A 23,771-nucleotide genomic window follows, 5' to 3' on the forward strand; every position below is an offset into this window, starting at 1 on the left:
TTTCTTTTTGCTTTTTGAGACAGGGTCTCCCTGCAGCTCCAGCTGTCCTGGAACTCACTATGTAGACCAGGCTAGTCTTGAACTCACAGAGATCCGCCTGCCTTTGCCTCCCGAGTACTGGGATTAAAGGCGTGCGCTACCACGCCCGGCTATGTACCACCACTTCTGGCCTCTTCAGGCAGGGCACCTGTACTCATGTGCACATACTTACCCACTACATTGAACATGCAGCTTCTTGTTCTGGCTAGTACTGGCTGACTACCAAGTCCTGGGATCTGCCTGTCTTCACCTAATACCCCAGTTCTGGGGTTATAGATGTATGCCACCGTGCTGTGCTTTTAAGTAGGTGCTGAGGATCTAAACTCAGGTCCTCATGCTTGTGCAGCAAACACTGTACCCATTGATACATCTCTCTAGCTCCCACACCTTTATTTAAGTTAATTTCACTTTAATTTTTAACTGCAGTGTAATAATTGTACATATGGGTACAGCATGATAACTGCACAGGTATACAATGTATGATGCCCAAGTCAGGTCATCCTTATTTTGATCTCTCTAATTTTTATATTCTTCAGACTTCCAGTGTCATCTGCTTCTAAGTTAATGGAAAGAAAGTCCATGGTCAATGGCTTCTCCTAGAGTCCCCAAGTGTGCCCCGCTCCTCGACAGGGGGCAAACTGACTAATTTCTACAAGAAAAACTTTCTAAGAAAAGCTAGAGGAAGATTAATCAAGAAATATATTTGGAGCTTTCTATCTCCACAAATTGCAGTCTATGAAAGCTAAGCTTTGTTGTTTAAGATACTGGGCAAAACACTAGATTTTTAATGTTGAGACTATGGATGATTCTGATACATTTTATTCATGTGAAAATGGTAGCAGAGGTTTATGCCTTAACATAAAGCAAAGATCATAGCAAAAAAAGCACTTTTGACAAAGTATATAGCAAGTTTCTGTTTACATTCCTACTCTTTAAAATGGCAATTTCTTAAATCTGCTATACCCAGGATTGTAAGGGTTTTGTTTTAATGTGTGGGCTTGATTTGTATCTTTGTTAATGTTTTAAAAATTATTGTGCACGAAATGAAACATCCTTCTCTTTATTAGTGGGCCTGCTGGTTGTAATAAATTTCTTAGTTAAATCAAAGATTGTATTTCAGATGTGATGAATACATGGCTTTGAATGAATTAACAACTGAGAATCCATTTTATGTGCATAAACTGGCTAATGGATAGGTCACAACCACTCACAGCAGGGCTTTTAGTAGCATGGTCTGGGGTCTCCTTGCCTCAAAACCTTTTCAGTAGCTTGTTAACTTGCAGATTTTCAGTAATATCACCCAGTGCAAGATCTGTGGAGGTAGAGTTAGAACTGGCATTCTCAATGATAATAGTTCCTTCTCATTCCACCCAACAAGGGCAGCATCTGTGTGTACCATGTCCTAGAGCTGAACAGCTCTGCAATTATCCCATGGGACAGTCTAGTAACCCTGTGGTAAAATTATCTAGAAACTGTGAGAGTCCCCAGCATTTAGTGGACCATATTGATATGAACCATCTCAAGGATACTTCAAATAGCTCAGGACAGTGTCCCTTCTCCAGAGGCACCGAAACCCACTTCCTGTTAAGGTTGGCCCATTAATTTTCCAGACCATTCCACCCCACTTCATTCCTGAATTGGATTTTATTTGTGTATTTGATCTAAACACAGTTTGGATATTTTTTTCTGAGAAGGGAAGTCTGCCTCTCCCATGAGCCCTTTCCAGGATTAACCTCAGCATAGCTGATGGGAAGCTTTGACTTCAGTTTCTTCTTTAAATGTGCTGGGTATGGGTGGCCTTACATTTAAATGCAGCCAACATTGGCATTTCTTAATGACAACAGGGCAGCCAGCCACACCAATAGTGATTATGCCTAAATCTCTCTTTTTCAAAAATGCCAATGTTTCTTTTGTATGTTTGGCAAATGTGGCTTAGTGGGTATTTAGTGTTGTGGCTTGTATTCTGCAATGATTCCTGGTTGTTTACATGGGAGCCAAAGCATGGTGGACTTGTTGACCAGGAGAGGGACAGAATGGAACCCTGCCTCACTCACTCTGACCATTGTCAAAGCAAGCCAGGGTTCATTCACTGAGCCCACATTTGTTTGTTGATTGCTACGCATGTGCGGCCACATCCAGCATGCAGCTAGTAGAACCACTGCCCCCAAGAATGGTTCTGGAAACTCTAGCAAAAAGCATTTTGGTTCAGGTTTATCCTCTGCCTTGCCTGTGGAAAGCAAAGAAAAATGCTCATTTTCTGAGATACTGGCTTGGTTCTTGGTACAAGGGCTAGAACTCAGCCACAGCAACAAAAATCCAGATCTTATATCTTAGACAAAATGATTCTACTCAAGAGTGCACGCACACCATCTGACACTGAACAGACAGAACTCCCCATCGTCTTGCAAACCAAAGTATTTCAGGTGCCGTGTGACCAAGTCAACAGCTCGGTGTATTCAGGCTCATGATCAGCTTTTGCCTTCAACTATGGAATTTGTTGTTACAAGGACTTTGTGGGTGTCCCCTCATTCCTGCACCTGTGACCCTTGTTGTAAGACTACCCTAAGTCTGCTTCATCTCATTCACAGAGAACTGCAGGTGCCTGAGAGTTTATGTTGCCGCCAGAGCAGGCCCACAATGTGGGAAGGGTATGTAATACTAAAGCCCAGTGATTAAACTGTGAGGTGCTATTAATTCGCATTGCAGCTCACCGCAACGGTCCCAGCCGCACTGGGCCCTTTGACTTCTGCCCATCATTTCTGCCCTTCTCCAACTTGCATTCTAGATGCTGGGAGGAACACTTCCTTAGTAAATCACTTGAACATAAATCTTTGTCTAAATGAGTGCTTCTGAGGAACTCACCTTAAGATAGCCTCGATTTATGAGCTATATTTCACTCAGTATGGATGACCAGGTACTTAAAGGAATCATTGTATCTGGGGAAAAAAGGGAAAAAAAAGAACACTTTTTTTTTTTTTTTAATAGTCATGCTAAGGAGTATGATAAATCTGGGCTGGACTTACTTGGATTTGAAGAGTCTCCATCCAGAATAGCACAGAATGGTCAACACATAAAGATTATGGGAGTGCCACGCCCCAGAAGAGGAACGGAAGCTCAAAGAAGTAGGATAATGTGGTTGAAACTGCTCTCAACAATGATGTTTTCAGAATGTGTCTGAAGAATGTGACAGACTGATGTGACCTGTGCCTTTCTTACAGCTACTGTGAGGCAACTACTGTTTTCACATGTTAGCTTTCCACTAGAAAAACTAGAACTCCAATTTTCTCTGTCTTACATCTTTTCAGGTAGGTACTGGTATTAATGCAGATGCTTTCTCTCCTGAATTCTTTCTGGAGACAAGATCAGCAGCGTGGCAGGTAAATGAAACTGATTAATGTGTCGTCATTTTCTTAGAAAAGGTACTTATGATGAAGATGCCTATGGCTATGGTTCCCAGAGTCTGAATAGAACTCAGACGCCTAATACAGCACCATTTAGACAGAAATGCAGACAATATTATTAATTTACTTAATCTCTGAAAATTTGATTTTAGTAGACTCATGTTCTAATTTAGCCCCCTGTTCTAAGTAATGCTATCTACAAACTCAGAAGTTTCATGGGCTCATCATGTCTTCCAAATATACATTAAAACAGACATACTATTTAAAAAATCGTCTATCACCTGAATTCCGTTGGCACACCATCAGGGTGTGTGTGTGTGTGTGTGTGTGTGTGTGTGTGGTATTTGGGAACTCCTTGCTATAGATATGGGGCAGGGACAGGCACCCTGCATTTTCATCCACATGCCCACATATTCAACCCATATAGAAGCTGCATATATATAAGGGAAGCTTGGTAAAACATGACTCCTTAGTTGGAGCAAAACCTAGGATTGTGTGTCCCAGGGAACATAAGTGGAACACTCGGAGCAGTGCTGATGTGTGTGAGAAAGCACCTTTACCCTGGGAGCAGGGAGCCCACAAAACAGATGACTTTAATCAAATGTTCATGCTCATTAGCTTGTGGCTGCCTGAAAGCTGGGAAGAGAACAGAGTGGTCGTGGGCTTTGGCAATACATAACACTAAGAATGACTGATATTAAGGGAGAACTTGATCAATATTGACACCAAGGAGTAGGTGTGAGACTCGTTCCATGTAAACCATTTAACTATTTGTAGTTTAACTTAAAATTGTTCAGCGTATATTTAGTAGCAATCTGTTCTCTAGAGGTGGCTGGCAAACACTGAAGGTATCCTGATCAGGAAGGAACACTTCCAGGATGGGGAGGTTGCAGGTTCTCCTCAGGAGCCCAAATTCCTGAGACAACTGCTGTAGGTGCTTCCGCTCCCTTTATGATCTCCTGAAAGGTTTGCCAACCAGCATGATAGATGTTAGGAGTGATTTTTTTATTGGTGAAATAAGTATAAAAATGCGAATTAGTTATAAATGCTTTAGTTACTAACATGGTATACAGTATAAGCAGGGCGTTGTGTATGTGTGTAAATACATGTGCATGTGTGTGTGTGTGATCTGTGTGTGCACATGCGTATGTGTACTGGTAGTGAGTCCAGAGCTAATCCATTCATCTAAGGCTTAAATTCTCTCCACTGCTCTGTTGTGGTCAGGGATTTCTCTGGCACACTGGTTCTCATCTGCAGGGCATGATAGAACTCAGATGGCTAACGCAGTAAGTGATTTACAGGCCGGGTTTGATGATTTTCATTTCTAGGATTCTCAAGCAGTGTGCTGTGGCTAGTTCAGGGAACACACTTTGAGAGCCATTCCTCATATCCAGTCTCAGTGCCACCGGGATCTTGCTCCTGAAATATTGTTGTATCTTCTTTGTGAACCCTTTATACAAAGAGCTTATTGGGTAGTTAAAAGGCAGGAAGCTGGTGCTATAGTTTGGCTCTTAAGTGTTCCCAAAGGACAATGTGTTAATGCCTTGGCTCTTACCTTGGCACTGTTGGGAGGTGTAGGAATTTTTAAGAGATGGATTTAATTCTTTCTACCCTCTCATTATTTAAGGGGCTAGAAAATTCTGCTTTACCAGCAAATTCAGCTTCCATAGATATGAGGGAATAAAAAACACCAATCTAATTATAATTTCTCAAACTAATCCAATAATCTCAGTTCAAATAACCATGGGTATTTGGCCTGGAATTTATAACTTTTACCCTTCATGAAAAATTTTTTAAAGGTTTTTTTTTTGCCTTAGGAAAATATTTCTGCTATATCTCTCCTTGAAATTAATACTTATAAACAACCTTTCTTCATACAAACACCCTGCACATCACCCTACTGGTTCATAGTTAAGAGACTCAGTGGAAAGTTATTGGCTCTGGAAATGAATTCACCCCAGAGATCCTTTAAAAAGCTAACCTCTTAGCTTACACGCTGTCATTTTTCAGATCATTAAGTGCTTGACACAGAGAGTGGGAACATAAAAAGAATCCCGGCCAGAGTCCGGAGTCCCAGCTGATGGCAGAGGGGCTCCAAATGATGATGGAGTGGCTCTGAAGTGATTGTGTGCATCAATGGAGACAGAAGACAGACTTATCAAATTAGATTTACCCCAAGTTCCATTCTCCTAAGATGTCACTAGTGGGACTACAGTTGCTTCCGTGTGCAAATCTGATTTCTCCAGCTACTCAGTTTGTCATTTGCTGTCATTAACATGGAGAGGGACTAAATAGCACTTTAAATTAGACCTTGTGGGCAAAGGCTAGGACATCTCAGCAAGTGACACAGAGAGCATATCCTTCAAAGAGAAGAAACTTTCTGAGGCAAATTGTAGGATGATTTTATTGAAAAAACTCTAGTTAAAGAGTGTTTTTTTTTTTTTTTTTTTTCACTTCTTTCTCCAAATCCATGTTTGAACCTGGATAGTTTTAAGGTACAAGTTCAAAATATTCAACATGACTCATAAAAATATAGAAAGAATATATCTTTATTTAACCCAGTGATGAGGGAAGCCAACAAGATGGCAAAATCAGTTTAAGGATAATTTGCGTGTAATACTGGCACAGGGTTGCTAACTTAGAGATAGAACTGACTAATAGAAGGGAGCGCGACCTCTGTGCTTATCTTTTAGTTGCTGGACAGAAATGGCATATGCTTTTATCACGAAAGAACTCCGTATTAACAGACGCTAATTTCACAGAGAGTGGAACCTGAATAATAGTTGTTCTTTAACTTTAGGAAGTTAAAGAAAGAGAATTAGATAATTAGGACGCGAGTCCATATGTGATGCATTGTTATTTCAAATGAAGACACACATGCATGCTGGTGTTATTTGCCCTTGGTTCCAAATTTTGCACAATTTCTCTTAAAGATATGAGCAAGTGAGCTTCTCCTTGAGCACTATGCTATGAAACTTGCCAGTGGCTACCAGATGAACTTGTTTTGCTTTAAAAATCTGGGTGGATAGTCATGCTTTCTCTTAATGTACTGTTAGAAGGAGTGTTTTAAAGATGTTATACTTAACACTTTCAAACCCGAGGAAACAAATGAAAATCTCCAGGGAAGCTTTTACAAAGTTCCTGTACCCAGGTGATGCCCAGACCAATTCAATCAGAATCTTTGAGAATGGATCCCAGGAAGCAACCTATTTTAAAACTTACCAGGTGACTACAATGTGTAGCCAAGGTCAAGAAATTCTGGACCAAGATTCAGTGTATGTTTGTGCATACAGTGTATGTGTGTGTGTATGTACATGTGCGTGTATGTATGCTTACATGTATTTGTGCATATGTGAATGTATGCCTGCATGTATGCATGTGTATACGTATGTGTGCATATGCATACTTGTGGATGTGTGCATATATGTGTATACGCTTATTTAAAAATTAGGACTAAATTCATATGCATTGTCTTGTTTTCTTTAATTATCAGTCCTATGAAAATTTTTGTTAATCATTAAGCAATGATCAAATGCCAGTTTCAATAGTGAACTGTATTCCTTCACGAATTTTTATTCATTTGGCTAATCTCCTATTACTGGATGTTCAGTGTGCCTTCATCCATCTGTCTCCCTGTCTCCCCTTTTCTCCCTGAAACTTTGCCACAGCTTGGATTATTTCCTTATAATAGATTCGTGAGAGCAGATTTATAGGCCAAGGAAAACGATTGTCTCAAAGACATCAAAAGCGTATTGTAAGCATTACTTTTTACAAAGCCTTATCAACATATACTTTTTACCTTGTGATTTCTTTAAATATTATTTAAAAAAATTTTCATATCACAAGAAAAAATTAAGATTAATTCTCTTCACCTGGAGTGGTGGCACATGCCCTGAACGCTAGTACTGGGGAGGCAGAGACAGGCAGAACCCTGTGAGTTTGAGGGCAGCCTGGTCTGCATATTGAGTTACAGGAAACCCTGTCTCAAAAAACAAAACAAAATACACAAAGACCTCATTTTTCTGTTTTTCTCAGTGTTGACTTTTAAGTTAACTTTTAAAGTCCTGATAAATTTATCTTGATATACAAGTGGAAAGATTCAAAATTCTAATTTGCCATTTTTCTAAACAGCCCCTTCTTGTCAACACAGCTTGTTGACAAATACCTTCTTCATGAATGTGTGGTTCTAGATGTTTAAATTAGAGCATGTTGGTTAAATAACTGCTTTGCACTGCTAGTGAATAGGCTAAAATTTGCACAGGAAGGTTTAAACTACCAGCAAATTTGACTTTATTCTTATCTAAATGTCAATCACTATTACGTGTCAGAAATATCTCATTCTAGTTTCAACTCACACTCATTACAGAACGCTTGAAAAACAACCTAGAGCTCATCCTCCCTGAGATGCCTTTAATCTGTCTGCAAGCCGCTTATGGCTTTGCCAATAGCAGCCTGCCTCAATCCACCTGCTCCACTTTAAATATTCCCTTGTAACACTGTCTATAACCTAGCATTAGCCATCTCCAGCTGAATTATTACCAGTTCTGAATTCAGTTGGACCTATTCGTATATTACATTTATAATTTATTTATAGCTTATATTTTGTTGTTATAAAATGTATAATCTCATTCTGTGCTTTAAATTTTAACATTACTTTTAAATATTTATTTATTTATTTATTTATTTATTTATTTATTTACCAGGCTGGCCTTGAACTCAGACATCTACCTGCCTCTGCCTCCCAAGTGTTGGGACTACAGGTGTGCACCACCATGCCCAGCTAGATTTATTTATTTTTATCTTATGTGTATGAGTGTTTGCCTGCTTTTATGTATGTGCACCACATATGTGCAGTGCCCATAGAAGCCAGAAGAGGGCATTAGAACCCCTGGAACTGGAGTTACAGGTGGTTGTAAACTGCCATGTGGATACTAAGAATGGAGCCCTTGTCCTTTACAGGAGCAGAAAGTACTTTTAACCATTGAGCCATCTTGTCAGCCCCATCATTTATTTATTATATTTTAAAAATATCTTAATATTTTTATTTTATGCTTATGGAGTGTATGTGCCTGCAGACATGTAAGTGTACCTGTTCTATGCAATGCCTGCAGAGGTCAGAAAAAGCCATCAGATTCCCCTGGAACTGGAGTTACTGATGGTTGTTAGCTGCTATGTGGGTGCTGGGAATTGAACCCATGTCTTCTACAAGAGCAGCCAGTGCTCTTAACTGCTAAGCCATCTCTTCACCCCTATTATTCTTATCATTAATTATTATTATTTATGTGTATGGACACATATGCGCCACCGTGGGGTACATGTGTGCTAAGGTGCACATGTGGAGGTCAGAGGACAATCTGCAGGAGTCAGTTCTCTCCTTCTGCCATGTGGGTTCCATCCCCAGAACTCAGGTCTCAGGCATGATGGCAAATGCCTTTACCACTGAGAAATCTCACCTGTCCTATTCTGTGCTTATTTTTATTAAATATTTTATTTACTATTTTAATTTTATGTGTATGGGTATATTTGTCTGCATGTATGTGAGTGCACCCATGTCATGCAATACTGTGGAGGTCAGAAGAGGGCTTCGGATTCCCCTGGAACTGGAGTTAAGGATGGTTTGTAGCCGCCATGTGGGTGCTGGGAATCGAACCTGAGTCCTCTGCAAGAGCAGTCAGTGCTCTTAACTGCTGGGCCATCTCTTCACTCCCCTATTCTGTGCTTTTTAAATTAAAAAAAAAATTAGTAAATGAAACCCAAAATATCAAGGCCACAGGACAAAAAGGGAAATGAGGCAAATCTTTCTAACTTTGTTCAGGAAACAGGAAAAAAAAAATCAGTGAGAGCAGGGCCCCAGTCTTCTCCTTCTAACTCCAGTGTGGAAATGCAGAAAAGGTAGATTTGCCAAATGATTGTCTTAAATGATGAGCTCTACTTAGAGTTATCATTCTTAATTTGCTTTGTTTAGTCTGAGACCCCCTGGCTGTGCTTTTATGACCAGGCATTGAAAAATCCACTAGAAAACAAACCTTACAAAGACAGTTGGCTTCAGGGAAATCCACCCCACAGCCCTGCCCTCTTTGAAGGATGCAAGCATGTTGGAGGACAGGAAACTACGAATGTGGTCAGGTGAGCAGGCTTCACTTGATGGGCCTTTGAGCAATCTAACCTGGAGCTTTCTTCTCCCTGTATCTGTGAAATCAATCTCTTGGAAACCTGACAGGTTGGGGGCCAGGGACATTATACCCACCCATGGGACCCCTTCAACTTGTGATTTCTCAAACGCTGACAGGCAGACTGGTTGTTCTCTCAGCCTAACGCTAGTCTTTGAACTGCCCTGGTACCTTGTGGGGAAGGGTCCCTCTAAATCATTTCAAGGGCAGTAGGCAATAGATTCCTGGGCAGTAGGCAATAGATGCCATTTCTCATTGGTCTTTTCACTTCAAGCGAAGAAGCAATCTGATGCTTCAGACCTCTTGTTGTGGCTGAGCTGGAGGAGGCTGGGAAACTGGCCGTGAGGTCACTAAAGCACTGTAGAGAAGACTGTACTTGTGCTAGATGTTCCTGAAGGTCTGGCCCTGCCCAGGGCATTACAAAGTATCTTCAGCTGACTCTCCAGAACTTTGCCTTGGGGTAGCTAATAGCTGCTTTTTCTATCTACTACATGGCCCAATTAAGTTTCTTTCCCTGGTCTGCAAAGGGTTCATGAATAAATTATGTAGGATAGTCAAATTGCCCAAGTATTTTTCTAGAACTTTAACTATGACCCCGGCTCTAGGACTCTGTAAGCTATCTGCAGAGAGGCACTTCTCCACTGAAGGTGGGGTGCAGGTGATGGTGGACCTCTCCCAGAAGCCAATCTTGAGCCAAGAGCCTACGTGCAAATAATTGACTGAGGGGTGCTCCCAGGGCGGACCAGGAAGTAAGGAAAAAAGTATAGAGAAAGGAAGAGATCAAGCAAGGGGGTTCTCAGGGAGCTCTGGGGTCTTATACACAGCCCAGAGCTTGTCCCACATCCGACCAGGAGCTGAGGGTTTAAACTCCCACCCAAGTCATCAGCTAAAGCCATTTTGAGGGTACACAAACTCCCAGGCATTTCTGCTTCTGGCTGAAGTGGCCCCCTGTAGTTATCTCCAGCAGCAAAACCTACAGAAGCTGTGTAGGAGGGATCTAAGAGTGTCTTATGAGGGCCCCACAATACTTGGAATAGGAACCACTTAGGGGTGAATCTCACAGCTCAGGCTGTAGGGAGGAGCCATCTTCTTAAAAACAGGTGCAAGCCATCTGTGGGCTCTGTGGGAACAGGATGGCACATCCTGCTTAGGGATCCTTGCCAGGAAGCAGGGTGGAAGGCCTGGAAACCTTGAAAACTGCTTGGCTAATGTCTCTGCAGGTGCCAAGACCTTTTCTCTAGGCCCAGAGTACACATAAAGTATAGAGTTCAGACTGTTTTATGTCATTAAACTGCATACAGATCTGTCAATTTGCATTAGTGCCCTTAGACATATCTTTGGGGTGTGTCTAATGGCACCCAAGGGCTGTCTTTCATAGAAAAATTGCATTTTCAACGTTGATCGCTCTGAGAAAGCCAATGACACATCAGTCTTTCTGGGTGTCCATGGCCATGTCCAGCCACTTTGCAAAGACCAGAAAGAACACTGAGCACTGAGCCTCTGGAAAGCACCTTGTAATTGTCCCAACAGCTCCATGTGGCCTCAGGGAAGTCCTACCCTACAGCTCTGAGCAGGTAGAGGTCTTAGGACAAGGGGTGAGTGTGTTTTGGGGGAAGCCCCGTCCCACCCCACCACCCTGAGGAGACGTAGGACCAAGGACAAGGGGTGTGTCCCCATGCTAAGATTCCAGGAGTCAGGGGGATTTGGCCGATATTCAGAAAAGAATCATGTTCTAACTCTTTGAACATTATTCCTTGCCTCTAATGGTGTGTGTGTGTGTGTGTGTGTGTGTGTGTGTGTGTGTGTGTGTGTGTTTGCCTCAGTACATGTAGATAAGCAAATCACATGTTTTGTCCAACCCCACTTAAAGATAACGGAGTTCTAGATGATTCTAGAAGGTTATTGCAGGCATATAAGAAAGCAAGCTCATGAATCTCATCCTTTTTCAGTATGTACTGGTGGATGTACCCAGCGAATACAAAGGACAAATGTGTGCCTCTCAAGTCTCTCAAGGTTCCTGGTCTTTTCATCCCCCTAGATTTAAGATTTCCTTTTGGGCAGCTGCACAAATATCTAAAATTTCCATGCTTTTACTTTTGAAGAGGAACATGTTTTAGGCAAACAGGCTTTTCTGGGCCTGCAGTTCATTGAGCTAGAACCTCGAGGGGATGCAGTAAAAATGAAAGATTTCATGAAGAACACAGCAGAAAGACGAAAGACACCCCGGAAAGGTTAGCTGCTTTAATCGCAAGGGCAACCTGTCTTCCTTCAAATAGATTTGTGTGTTCTTTTTGGAGGCAGCAGCAGATTTGTTTAGCATTTTCCAAGGGATCAGAGCTCACACTTATTAATCCTTGTTCCCTTAGGTGCAAACACAGGCAGATGTTTAGCTGCTTACCTTTGCTGTAATCCTCCAAATGTCTGTGATTGCACTTGCCATTGTGTCACCCCCTTGCCCTGCCTTCCAGCCAATGCAAACAGCATCTCCTAGAGAGGCTGCTGTCCTGGGCCAAGGTGTCCTCTGGACCGTTTTGTGGCTCTCAGCATCTTGTGCTGGTCCTTTTTGCTACATTTGCCAATATCTCTGTGACTGACCCTTGGAGGGAAGTATGTTAGTCCTGGCACATAAAAAGCATGGAGTATTAGTAGTGAGGAAAGAACTGTACCTCATACACTCGTCACATAAAATACATGGGAGAGGGCCATGGGTTTGGGCTGAGCTCTTGCACCAGGTCTAAGGAGTCAAACCGAAATGGAGTCACTCTTGGTAAAGTTCTATATCACTATCCGAAACTAAATCTACATTGTTTATCTGATTTTGAAAAAAAAATGGGGAGATGAAAGATGATAAAATCCCCCAAATTTAGTGATCTCTTAGTTAGCATGATGAGGAAGTCTGCTTTATGGAAAGTAATGTTGAAACAATGAACCAACTGTGTAGCTCTGGCTGGTTGGCCTGAACTCATTGTGTAGACCAGACTGTCTTCAAACTCACAGAAATCCACCTGCCCCTGCCTCCCGAGTGCTGGCACACTTCATTCTCTGTTGCATAATTCTTCAGTCTTTTCTGCCTGGACAGCTCATTTCCTCTGCTAAGATCATCATCACACTCTATGCTAGAGAATAGAGTGTTATCCAATTCTAGACTCTCAAAGCCACTTCCAATCTTTAGGCTAACTTGGTTTCAATTTTGTCTTTAGATACTTCTTTTTTAAACATTTTATTTATTATTTTTATTTTATGTGTATGAGTGTGTTACCTGCATGTATGTACGTGCACCCATGTGGTACAATGCCCATGAGGTGAGAAGGCGTTGGATTCCCTGGAATTGGAATACGGACAGTTAGCTGCCATGTGGGTGCTGGGAATGGAACCTGGGTCCTCTACAAGAGCTGTCAGTGCTCTCAGCCACTGAACCATTTCTCCAGCCCCTAGATACTTCTTTATAGCATTTTTAAACTGTTTTTTTTACATGAAGCTGAGCTTTCTCATAATAGTTTACTCATATTGAATATAATCTAATCATGTGAATTTCTGTCATACTGTACTGTTTAGAGAATCATGACAGGAAAAATGCCTGCACATATTCAATACAGATGAAAAATCTTTTTTTCAGAATATTCTCTCTATGGTTTGTTGATTTTTTTTCATGCAAGAATATTCATGCAGAAACCATGCTTATGAAGGCTGGCTATAATCAGTTCTGTGGAGTTTAGAAGACGAAGGCTTCTAAAGTTTTAGCCTCAAAAAATTACCTTGAGAGTTTGTTAGTATACAGATTCTTATAATCCAACTGTAGCAGTCCAGCCCAGCTAGTCTGTGGTGGGGTCTGTGATTACCATTCCTGTCCGGTGGCACACAATGCTGCTGGTCCACAGACTATCCGCTGAACAGCAAGTAAGAACACCTGGAAAGCTCTAGGCTAGGCTGTATGACTAGGAAAGCTATGCTCCATCTCATCAGAACACCAGGAAGTCTTGCCATCAGAGGGCAGTTCTTTACTCTATATAGGAAATCCAGCAAAGTAACATGAGGCTCTTTGCTGTTTAAAACGGCATGGAGAGTAGCAGTAGTAGATTCTCTTCTAAGGTCTATGATCTCTCCAGCCATGGATACCTGGCTCTGTTTACAGTAGTAAACATGGATTCCTTTCAATAGGCCTTAAGTCCAATTAGACAGCTGTGGGTTACTCCCAAGATAAAAGTGCCACTATTGCACCAATAGAGCTATTATGCTGAGCCAGTCATTGCTGTTACTCAAAGGCTTTAAAACTAGGTAGGACCATTGATTAGTTTTCTTTCTTGGCAGCTTGCACAGCAACTTCAGATACTATGAGAACTAGACTTCAGAGAGGAGGCTTCCAGGTCAGTTCCAGCTTAATTTCTCCAAGTCCTGGGTCCAAAGTCTGTGGTATCTCCAGCAATAGAGTCTTACCTTCAAGTTCTGGGAGGCAATCAAGGGCTATGGTGATAGCCCATATTATTTTGGAAATCTCTTAACTTACCCTGACCATAACTTAAAGAGAGATTTGCTTTGCCTGGCACTGGGATTTTGCTAGCTAGCCTTCAGCTGTTTCACTAGTCATCAAAGAAGCTTCTTTTTACAACAGATGGAAACTATGAAGAAGTTCCACAACTTATTGAAATGCAGAGAAAAATTGATATAATTATTCACTGAAGGCCTTTAGGGACATCATGGAAGAGGGGGCAGAAAGATTGTAAGCGCTGGAGGACCAGGACACCTGCTGCTGGATGGTGTCTTCCAGTCATGATAGGGAAGCTGCATCCATGAAATCTCCATAATATGATCGCCTACACACGACTTGCACAGTGACAACACCAGGCGACATGCCAATGTGGATGGGATAAATTTCACAAATCCTACCTCAGGATGAAGAGCTGTACCTAATCAATGGATGCTGAAAGAGGGAGAATCCGTTTTTTCCAGGGATGAGCTCTGTGATAGATTATTCGGTTTCAAGTGATCAACTTTAAACACATGTACACAGGAGCAACAGTAAATAGACTCTGTTCATTTAATATATACTATATGTATATATATATTGTATATTTGACAATAATAATCAAAGATGAGGATAAGAAATGGAGAGGGAGTGGGAGAGGGATGTGAGAGGAGTTGGGGGAAGGAAGGAGGCATGGAAATGCTATCAATACAATATTCACATATGAAATTCTCAAAAAATAATAAATACATTATAAAAACAAAGAAACAGCATGGAGGCCTTTGGAGGAGGTTCTTTTCTGTAGCTTCCAAAGGTGACTGCACATTTCTTTCTGCTCCGACCTTACTTGATAAGGATTTCTACTTTTCTAGAGAGAAACACAGTCACTGAAGTATTGGTTCGTGGAGGCTGTTGGCAGAGCTCATAGGACTGTCTACCACAGGGCTTCATAGGCAGAGCCCTTCACCAAGGAAATGAATGAATGAGTGAATTAATGAGGGACTCAATCTCCACACCTCACAGTAGAGATGCCTAGCTCTCAGAGGCTGCATCCACGTTCTGAACCACCTTTCAGGGTTCTGTACCCTCACTGGAAGGAGGGCAGGAAGGTATGAGGTAAAAGTGGCCTGGGTTTATTGTTTTCTGTATAATTACACTAGCAAAGGGATGTGACCCAGAATCCGTGCACTCATGAACTCGTTATTGAACCTCTCTGAATTTGTGCATTCTCATCGGTGATATGGAATTACCAATGTGCACCTCAACGCTGTTCTGACCAGAGCTCCTTGCTGTAAGGTTCATGGACTTGCAATATCAACATTCCCTGAGAGTCTGTTAAAAATACAAATTCTTAGGGCTTTGCCTATATCAGACAGACTTATTAACTAGGGCTAGGCCTCAGCAAACTGTGCTTTAACAAGCCTTCCAGCAGATTCTGATATACTAAAGTCTGAATAGTACAGGCTGTGAAAACTTGCAGGGGATACCATCATGGGCAGTGTGAGAAGGGATGTTGCACTACTTCAAGTGCTGGCTGCCCTCCTCAGTGGCTGTGGGACCACAGGCAAGAGGTTTAGCCTCTTTGCTTCATGTCCCTCATCTCTAAAATGATGAACATAGAGATTAAGTGAGACAATGCTTATGAAGCATAAGCACTGTCACACAGACCTCAATAAATGGCATTATTGGATATTTAAATATTACAGATAGAAACAAAGTCATATTCTGTTATATATGTAATAAAATAATTGCACATAATCACTGTGCTCCATAGCATGAGCTATGAAGTCATGGTTGATTAGTTTTCTTCTTCTTTAAAAATAAAATCTACATTGTCCCTCTGTTTTCTGCTACAGGGGATTAATTTTCTTTCATAGACTTCCCTGCATACATTTTTCTGTAGTTAGAATGAATTACTTTTATAGCTGAAAAAATACTATAAAATGATTAGAGTTGAAGAAAACATTAAATAAATCAGGTGATGGTTTGGGCTAACTTTGGGGTATTTCACGGGTTCTCATGCCCCCCTGCACCTGTCTATAGCCTTAAAACTAAGTATAATGATATTTGTCATTTTCATTAATGCATGTATGGGTTTGACAGTTCTCATGCCAGTTGGGAACGAGGGGCTCTCCATTCCTCTGTATCCATGCAGTCATTAGATGAGCAAACTTGACTAGCCTAGTAGATCATGAAGTAGAGCCTATGGAACAGAGGAAAATAATCATTGTAAAGGGCATTCTAGATCAACCAACTTCCAAATGATCCAGCAACTCATGTTATAGTGAGTCCAACTGAACTCAACTGAAACTGATGACTTATAGAATTATGAGCTGAATAAATGGATCTCTGTTGAAGCCACTATGTTTCGGGGTCATTTGTTATGCAACAAAAACTAACTGACACACCGAGTATACTTCAAAAGTGTGCTATGGTGCCATCCATCGTCTTTTCTCCTTGTTCTGCCCTTCGTACCCAGCAGTCAAATTTCTTTTTATCCTTTCATGTCAGGAATTTTACAGTTAGGGCAACTATCACTATGAGTAAGCGATAGGCGGCGAGTGAAGCAGAAATGAAGCATGCTTAGAAGGCATGTCAGAAATGGAAGATGTTGTCTTCTGATCCTTTAATAAAAGAAAATAGGCCAAGAGGAAAAAAGCAAGTTTGGCTTCATCTAAATGTTTCATACGGCTTCTCAGGAACAATCAGTGATTCTATTCTTAGCTGTTTCCGCTACTGAAGCTGAAATTTATGCCTATCCTCTGAGGTTGTGGGTTGGGAGAGGAAGAAGGGAGTTGAAATAAAATTTTTTCATCACATTTCATTTCAGGAGCATGTCAAAAATGCTATCTAGCCGACCCAGATGTCATCACCAGTGGACTCCAGGGATTGATGAAGGCCCCTGTTTACCGCTCTGCTGACAGCTATCAGTTAGTGAGTACTCAGGGGTTATGTGCAGGGCAGAACTGGCATTTCCTAAGCTTCCCCAACATGTTAGGAAAGGATTCTTGCATCCCGATGGAGAAATTACCTGTTTGTTTCTAATGTTGGGGGTCATATGTGTCTTAATTGCTGCACGAGACTATTTTGTGGGCGCAGAAACAGCACAGTTATCATCCTCATCCTCACACAAAGAAATTGAGAAACAAGAAGATTAAGTAACTTCCTCCTAGGTCATGACCCAGAGCACTTGCCCTTAACTCTTATGTCAAGAGTGGGATAAGATGCCAGGATAGTGTTTGGGACATAATATATGCTCAATAAATATTGTCTGACTGAATATCATGAGCCCTAACAGGCGTGAAGTCTCCAGGGCTTGTGACCCCAGGTCCAGAGAATCAATATTAGTGATGAAGCATTGGTTTATTCTCCCTACTCTCCCTGCTTACCACTTACAGGACCATGCTTAGCACATGCTGTCTTTCTAACTTTCAAGGAGCCACAAAATGAAAAGATAGCAATTTGGTAGGGAGTTTAGGAGACTTATGTGGAAGGTGTGACTCCTATGCAAGCATACTGCCTCACTCAGATTGTGGGTACATGTGATGAAGGCTGGGGTACCGATGAGGACCCTGTGGATGGCAGATAGCAGAGACCTCCCTCCCTGCCACTGTCAGAGTACTGGCCTTTTCTTTCTTACCTATCAGAATTTCCTAGACTCAACCGTTCTATCTTTAACACAAAGTAAACCTCGAAAATGCAATTTTCTCTCAATCTCTTTTCTCCCTTGCTTCTCATCTCCTACTCCCTCCTCCAACACATGTACAGACGTGCACAGAACATATGCACTCAAGTTTTGTTTTGCTGTAAACCAGGAAAACCCAATGTGAGATTCTGCCTTTGAAATGTGACAGCTCAGAAATAGCTTAGAAGTAGCTCATAATCCATCTGTCTGAGGTGAAAGCATTATAATTTCAAGTTTTCCTACCATGCTTCAGACAGAGGTGGAGTCATTTTATGAGGGTATAAGATGAATTCTAATTAGCTCCTCCGATGTCAGTACTGGAGGAGCCTCAGTTAATCTGCACTGAAGGTCACATAGCACTGAAGTCTCAGGCTTTGGGAAAGGTATGCTTAAAATTTCAATCATGAAGCAAATCAACATACTTTTATTCGATTCCAATATTACAAAAGAAGATAATTTCTTCTTTTGAGATAGTTCTCACTATGTAACTTAAGCTGGTCTCAAATGTGTGATCTTCCTGCCTTAGCTCTGGAGCGTGGGATTACAGCCCTGTGCCACCGTGCCTAGTAGAAGGATGCATTTACATGGGATCACGCTGTGGGAAAGAAAAAGACAACGTGTAAAATTTACGTGCTCTCTTAGGGTTCCAAATATAGATGCTGTGGTAAATAAGTGAGTCATAGCCCCTGATCACAACACTGTATAATTATGAATTCATTTCAAACATGCATTGCGTTTTACTCTGTGAGAACTGCCAATATGTATGAAAATGAATCTGATAGTCTTGACACCAGGACACTGATGAATTCAAATGCCCAGGATCTGGTGGCACAGTCTAGGTAGGACTGGAGCACAGTGCTGTGAAACCCATACTGTCCAAGAAACAGTAATCTTTGTAGGCCCCAAGGCTCAAGGGTACATTTACTTCCCCAAAATACAATGGTGGCTCATCCAAATTTTCAGAATTAGAAGCTTCCTTTGCATACCAATATCCTGATCTAAAAACTAAGGAGGATGAATTGATTTTGTTAAAAGTACAAGACAAGGCATGAAGATAAGGAGTTTTTGGTTTGAGGTTTTGTATAATTATTTATTCTTATTATTAATTATCCATGGTGCTAGGGGTTGAACCCAGGGCCCCATCCATACTAGGCAGAGTGCATGATTCTAAAACATTAAATTTATTAATTTATGTTTGTGAGTGTATGTCTGTGTATGTGAGCACACACTTGTGCCAGGGAGCACATGTGATCACAGAACAACCTGAGAGAGTCGGTTCTGTCCTTCCACCATGTGAAATCCCTGGGATCGAACTCAGATCATCAGACTTGGTGGCAAGTGCCTTTACACACTGAGCCATTTCTCCAGCCCAGGAAAATGTTTTAAATGACCAAGAGGTTTTTGTGCTGGTGATCCATTTAAGATACTGAATGAGAAGACTTACCCCTGTCTTCTCCGTAAAATCAGAGACCTGCTGAATTCTCGAGGGTCATTAAGAATTGAAAGAGCAAGAGGGAATGGCAGAAGGGACTTCCCTGGAAGGAAGATCAGTATCAACTGGCTTTTAGGTGATTCTGAACAGACAGACCTGGAGCTTCCTTTGTAATCCTTCCCAGCATGCCAGCCCTCCTGTCCCACTCCGGCTTCTCTCACTTGCCGTGGAATACGCTTATGTAAGGGTAAATTAGGTGTTTTCTTTGATTAGGTTCCCCTCCTGACCAGCCTCAACCCTACTTCTTACACTGTCTTAAAACAGTTTATGCTTCGTCTTCCTACCATTTTCTGACAAGCATAGGCTGTGAAGTCAGACTGCCTTAGTTCAAATCTTTGTTCTGCCACTGAATGGGTGTGTGGTCCTAAGCAAGCTACTTAATTGTATTTCGGTTTCTTTCTAAGAAATGGGGACCATTTCATTGTATTTTTATGATGATGTAATTAATACCTATAAATGATTCAGTCAGTGCCTGGCATATAGTAAGGGCTAAATAAATGTTTCTTTAATGCGCAAGCATTATGGAATTGGTTTTAGATCAATCTCTACCCATGTCTCTCTCTCTCTCTCTCTCTCTCTCTCTCTCTCTCTCTCTCTCTCTTCTCTCTCTCTCTCTTTCTCTCTCTTCCCTCTCTCCAAATGTAAGTTCCAACTTACATTCTTATGGGACTAGATACCTTATAGACAAGGTCAGGTTAGGAAAAGCATGATTGCTACTACCATTACTAGTATTGATTGCAAGTGCAAGCATTTGTTAAATGTTTGTTTCATGGTCAAAGTTTGTTATCAGTTGCAGTTAATCTTTGCAATAACACTTAGCAATAGATTCCTATCAACACCCACTTCTCAGATGGGCAACTGAGGCTCCAAAGGGATTAAACGGCCTGCCCAATGTAACATAGCCAGGAAATGCTGGTTCAATTCCAGGGAATCCAATATCAAGTCTTATGTCATTTGAGAAAGTTTGCACAGTAATAATTAGAAACCAAAGCAAGGAGATAGATGGTTTGGTGGCCATGAAAATGTGCCTTGAAGATTTCTGACTGATTCTCTCACTTGTGATATATAGCACACTTTGAAGGTGCGCTAGACAGTCAGGGAGTAGAGGAGGGAAAGAGTATACTGATAGTGAAGAGACTTGGGAAACACTCCCATCGCCAAGGACTGAACTACAACAGCACAGTGATGTCATGTGGGTTTGGTGCGTACCTTACCTAATGTGATGAGCAGGACACTTCACCTCTGCTGTATTTAGTCTATGAGCCCATAACCCTTTTTAACAACCCAGTTTAGTCTTGTTCTGTGTATGAAAAGCATCAAAGCTAGATTGGGGAATGTTCTACAGAATGCTTAGTGTGGTGGTTTTAATGAGAAATGTTCCCCATAGGTTCATTTGAACACTTGGTCCCCAGGTGAGGGTGCTGTTTGGGGAAGTTATGGAACCTTTAGGAGGTGCAGCCCTGCTGGAGGAAGCATCTCATTTGAGGTGGGATTTGAGGGGTTTTGCCTTGCCCCACTTCCTGCTTGCACCCTCTGCTTTCTGTGTGAATGAGGATGTGATCAGCTAACTTCCTGCTCCCGCCACTACGCCATGTCTTCCTGGCCATTATGGATCCATCTCTGGGATTGGAAATCGAAATAACTCTTTCTTCTATAAATTGTTTTGGGTCATGGTTTTTTTTTTTTTTTTTTTTTTTTTTTTTTTTTTTTTTTTGGTCTTTTTGAGACAGGGTCTCCTTGTAGCCCCAGCTGTCCTGAAACTCACTATGTAGACCAGGCTGGCCTAGAACTCATAGAGATCCGCCTGCCTCTGCCTCCCAAGTGTTGGGATTAAAGGCGTGTGCCACCCCCCGCCCCCCGCTTGGTCATGGTATTTCATAACAGAAACAGAAAAATAACTAATGCAGTGGACCAATGCCTCTCAAGGCTGTCAGGATCACAAATGACAAAGACTGAAGACATGGCTGAAAGAAGACACAGGAGACATGACAGCTAAATACAATGTGAAACTTTGGATTGGTCTTGGAATTGGAAGAGGACATTCATGGAAAACCTGAAGAAATCCAGATAAAAAAATGAGAAGTTCCACCTATAAAGACCACTTATGTCAATGCATTTGTTTTTAGAAATTTTGATCAATAGGAATGTACTAATGTTGATTTCTTGATTGTGACAAAAATATGTACCATGGTATTGTAAGGTGCTAACACAGGGAACATAGATGAGAGGTATACCATCTTTGCAACTTTTTGGTAAATCTCAAATCATTCTAAAGCAAAGCATGTATTCTAAAATTATCCTCTAGAAATTATAATTTAATTAGTTTAGGGTGTGGCTTGGGCTCTGGAATGATTTTTTTTAATGTCTTTATTGATTCAAGAATTTCATGCAATGTGTTTTGATCATATTCAGACCCCCTCCCCTATGTCTACCCCCACATTACTGCCCCCCAATTTCATGCCCCCTATTATTTGTGTTTTTAAAAGGTTTATAGAGTCTAATCTGTATTCCCCAAATGCTCCTGGGTGAGTCTATCTGGTCAACATGCTATCTACTCTTGGGATCTGGTCAACACACCAGGCATCACACCAGTAAAGAAAATGGACTCTCTCCCAGCAGCTGTCAGTTGCAATAAATCCTCACTAGGGCTGGGTCTTCTCGTCTGCTTTCCCTCTCCATGCTGGACTTGCACAGGTCTTGTGCATGTTTCCACAAGTATAGTGAGTTCATATGTGCAACTGCCCTGTGATGTCCAGACACCACTGCAGTCTGACGTAAACAATGCCACCTGGCAATGAAGTGGTGTTAATCCCTTGACCTACCAGGTAGCTTCTGGGAAAACAGAGTCTTTGAGTTCTAGGGGGAGTATGGTTGGAAAGTTGAAACTAAAGGAATTGATGGAAGGGCACCACCAAGAGTAGAGTCTGTGTCTTAATTTGACTGAATACAGGAAACTGGAATTTTTAAAAAGAAGACTACTGGATATGGGGCTGGGGAGACAATATGTGTGCATATTGCCCTTTCAGAAGACCCAAGTTTGATTTCCAGCACCTACACCGGTGACTCACAAGTGTCTGTAACTCTCGCTCCAGGGGATCCGATGCACTCTTCTGGACTCTGTGGGTACCTGCACTCACATGCACGTGCCCCCACACAGATTCCAACACAAAATTAAAAGTTAAAAATCAATCTTAAAAAAGATTTCTTGCCTTTCTGATATGTAGGGAAATTTCGGAAAGCAAGGGTCTTCAGTGGAAAGAGCTACACAGCTGTGGGTATTGTCTGTGTCATGTAAGCAAAGCAGGGTAAGGTCTGCTGGGCAATCCTAGTTGGTAGTCTCTTCAGGAACAGCAAACCTTTTTGATTCATTTGTGGTGCTGGGGATCAAGCCCAGGCCGTGCTAATGCTAGGCACATACCCTAACACTGATCTATAGTTCCAGCCCAGCACTCCTTGCTAATGGACTACATTTATTCTCATTATTAATATTTGCAGAAACATCTCTTTTGTGGCAAGTTTTAGTGTACTGGCTAAATGCACCAAATCCTAATCTCTTTTTGGATTGCATATTGGATTGCATTTGAATATTGAGATATAACCTTCCAGCACAATAGTTGGGTGAGTAGAAGTCCTATAAACTGAGTACATGGTGGAAATATACTATTTAAGGGTAGTTTGAACAGAATCTGTGGGCAATGAAAAGCCCCTCCTGTAATGGGCTTCCCACACTAACTCACTTATTTAGAAATTTGGGCCTTGTGTTTCCTTGTATTTTCTTAGTCTGCACATCTTCCCAGCCTATCAGAAGGGATTCTGCAGGTGTTCTAACCGTGTCTCTGTTAACCTTTACTGGCAGGCGCACCTGTTTTCCAGATGCTGCACTTACTTTGGCTCACAGTTTACACCTGTGACTCCCCCTGAGGCCTGCCTGTGGCTGACAGGAGCACCCTCCCCCAAGGAGTTTGCTTACCCCTTCACTGCCTAACATAGGGCTACCAAAGCCTGGCCCCACTTGTCTCCAAGCAGGACTATGATCCGATTCCTACTTTAGAGCTCCCTGGGAAGCATATGGATTCTAGTCTCCAGCTGAGATCATATCCTTGCCTGACCTTTCCCCTGTTCCATCCTGTATCCCTCTCTTTCTTGTGAGTTCCATCTGAGACGCCTCCTTCACTGACTCACAAATTCTACTGCCCTGAGGAAGCAGACTCAGCTTCCATTCTTCAGTGGGTGAAGAGGGACAATAGGTAGAGTTTAAGGACCTGGACTAACAGCGCCTTCCCAGCTGGTCTGCCCTGTCTAGAGGGAAGCTCTTAGCATATCTTGCCACCTCTCTGGGCCCATGTTCTCTCATCAATAGCCAGCTTCAGGAACTACAGTTGCCTCCTAGTAAGTTTCTTGTTTCTATTCTTGCTCCCCTACACCCCAGAGAGATCTTGTAAAAAGATACATCAGATCAAGTTTATCCCACTTACAATTCCAGGAGTGGTCTATGCTCTTCATGTAAATCCAGATTCCTCAC

The 23,771-nt window shown here is 41.8% G+C and overlaps 1 protein-coding gene across 4 annotated transcripts in view; it reads right to left on the reverse strand.

Moving 5' to 3' along the window:
• Positions 1-23,771, reverse strand: part of Snap25 (synaptosome associated protein 25) — an 80,868-nt gene that overhangs the window by 35,632 nt on the left and 21,465 nt on the right. The window contains exon 2 of one of the 4 annotated variants that reach the window (XM_008827190.2): positions 2,902-2,975. The exons of the other annotated variants lie outside the window; for them this stretch is intronic. The gene's annotated coding sequence lies outside the window, so the exon portion shown is untranslated. The remainder of the gene's footprint in view (positions 1-2,901; positions 2,976-23,771) is intronic. 4 annotated transcript variants of the gene reach the window in all.

The sequence above is a fragment of the Nannospalax galili genome, unplaced genomic scaffold (assembly GCF_000622305.1).
Source record: "Nannospalax galili isolate Female #2095 unplaced genomic scaffold, S.galili_v1.0 scaffold151, whole genome shotgun sequence".
Classification (NCBI taxonomy): Eukaryota; Metazoa; Chordata; class Mammalia; order Rodentia; family Spalacidae; genus Nannospalax; species Nannospalax galili.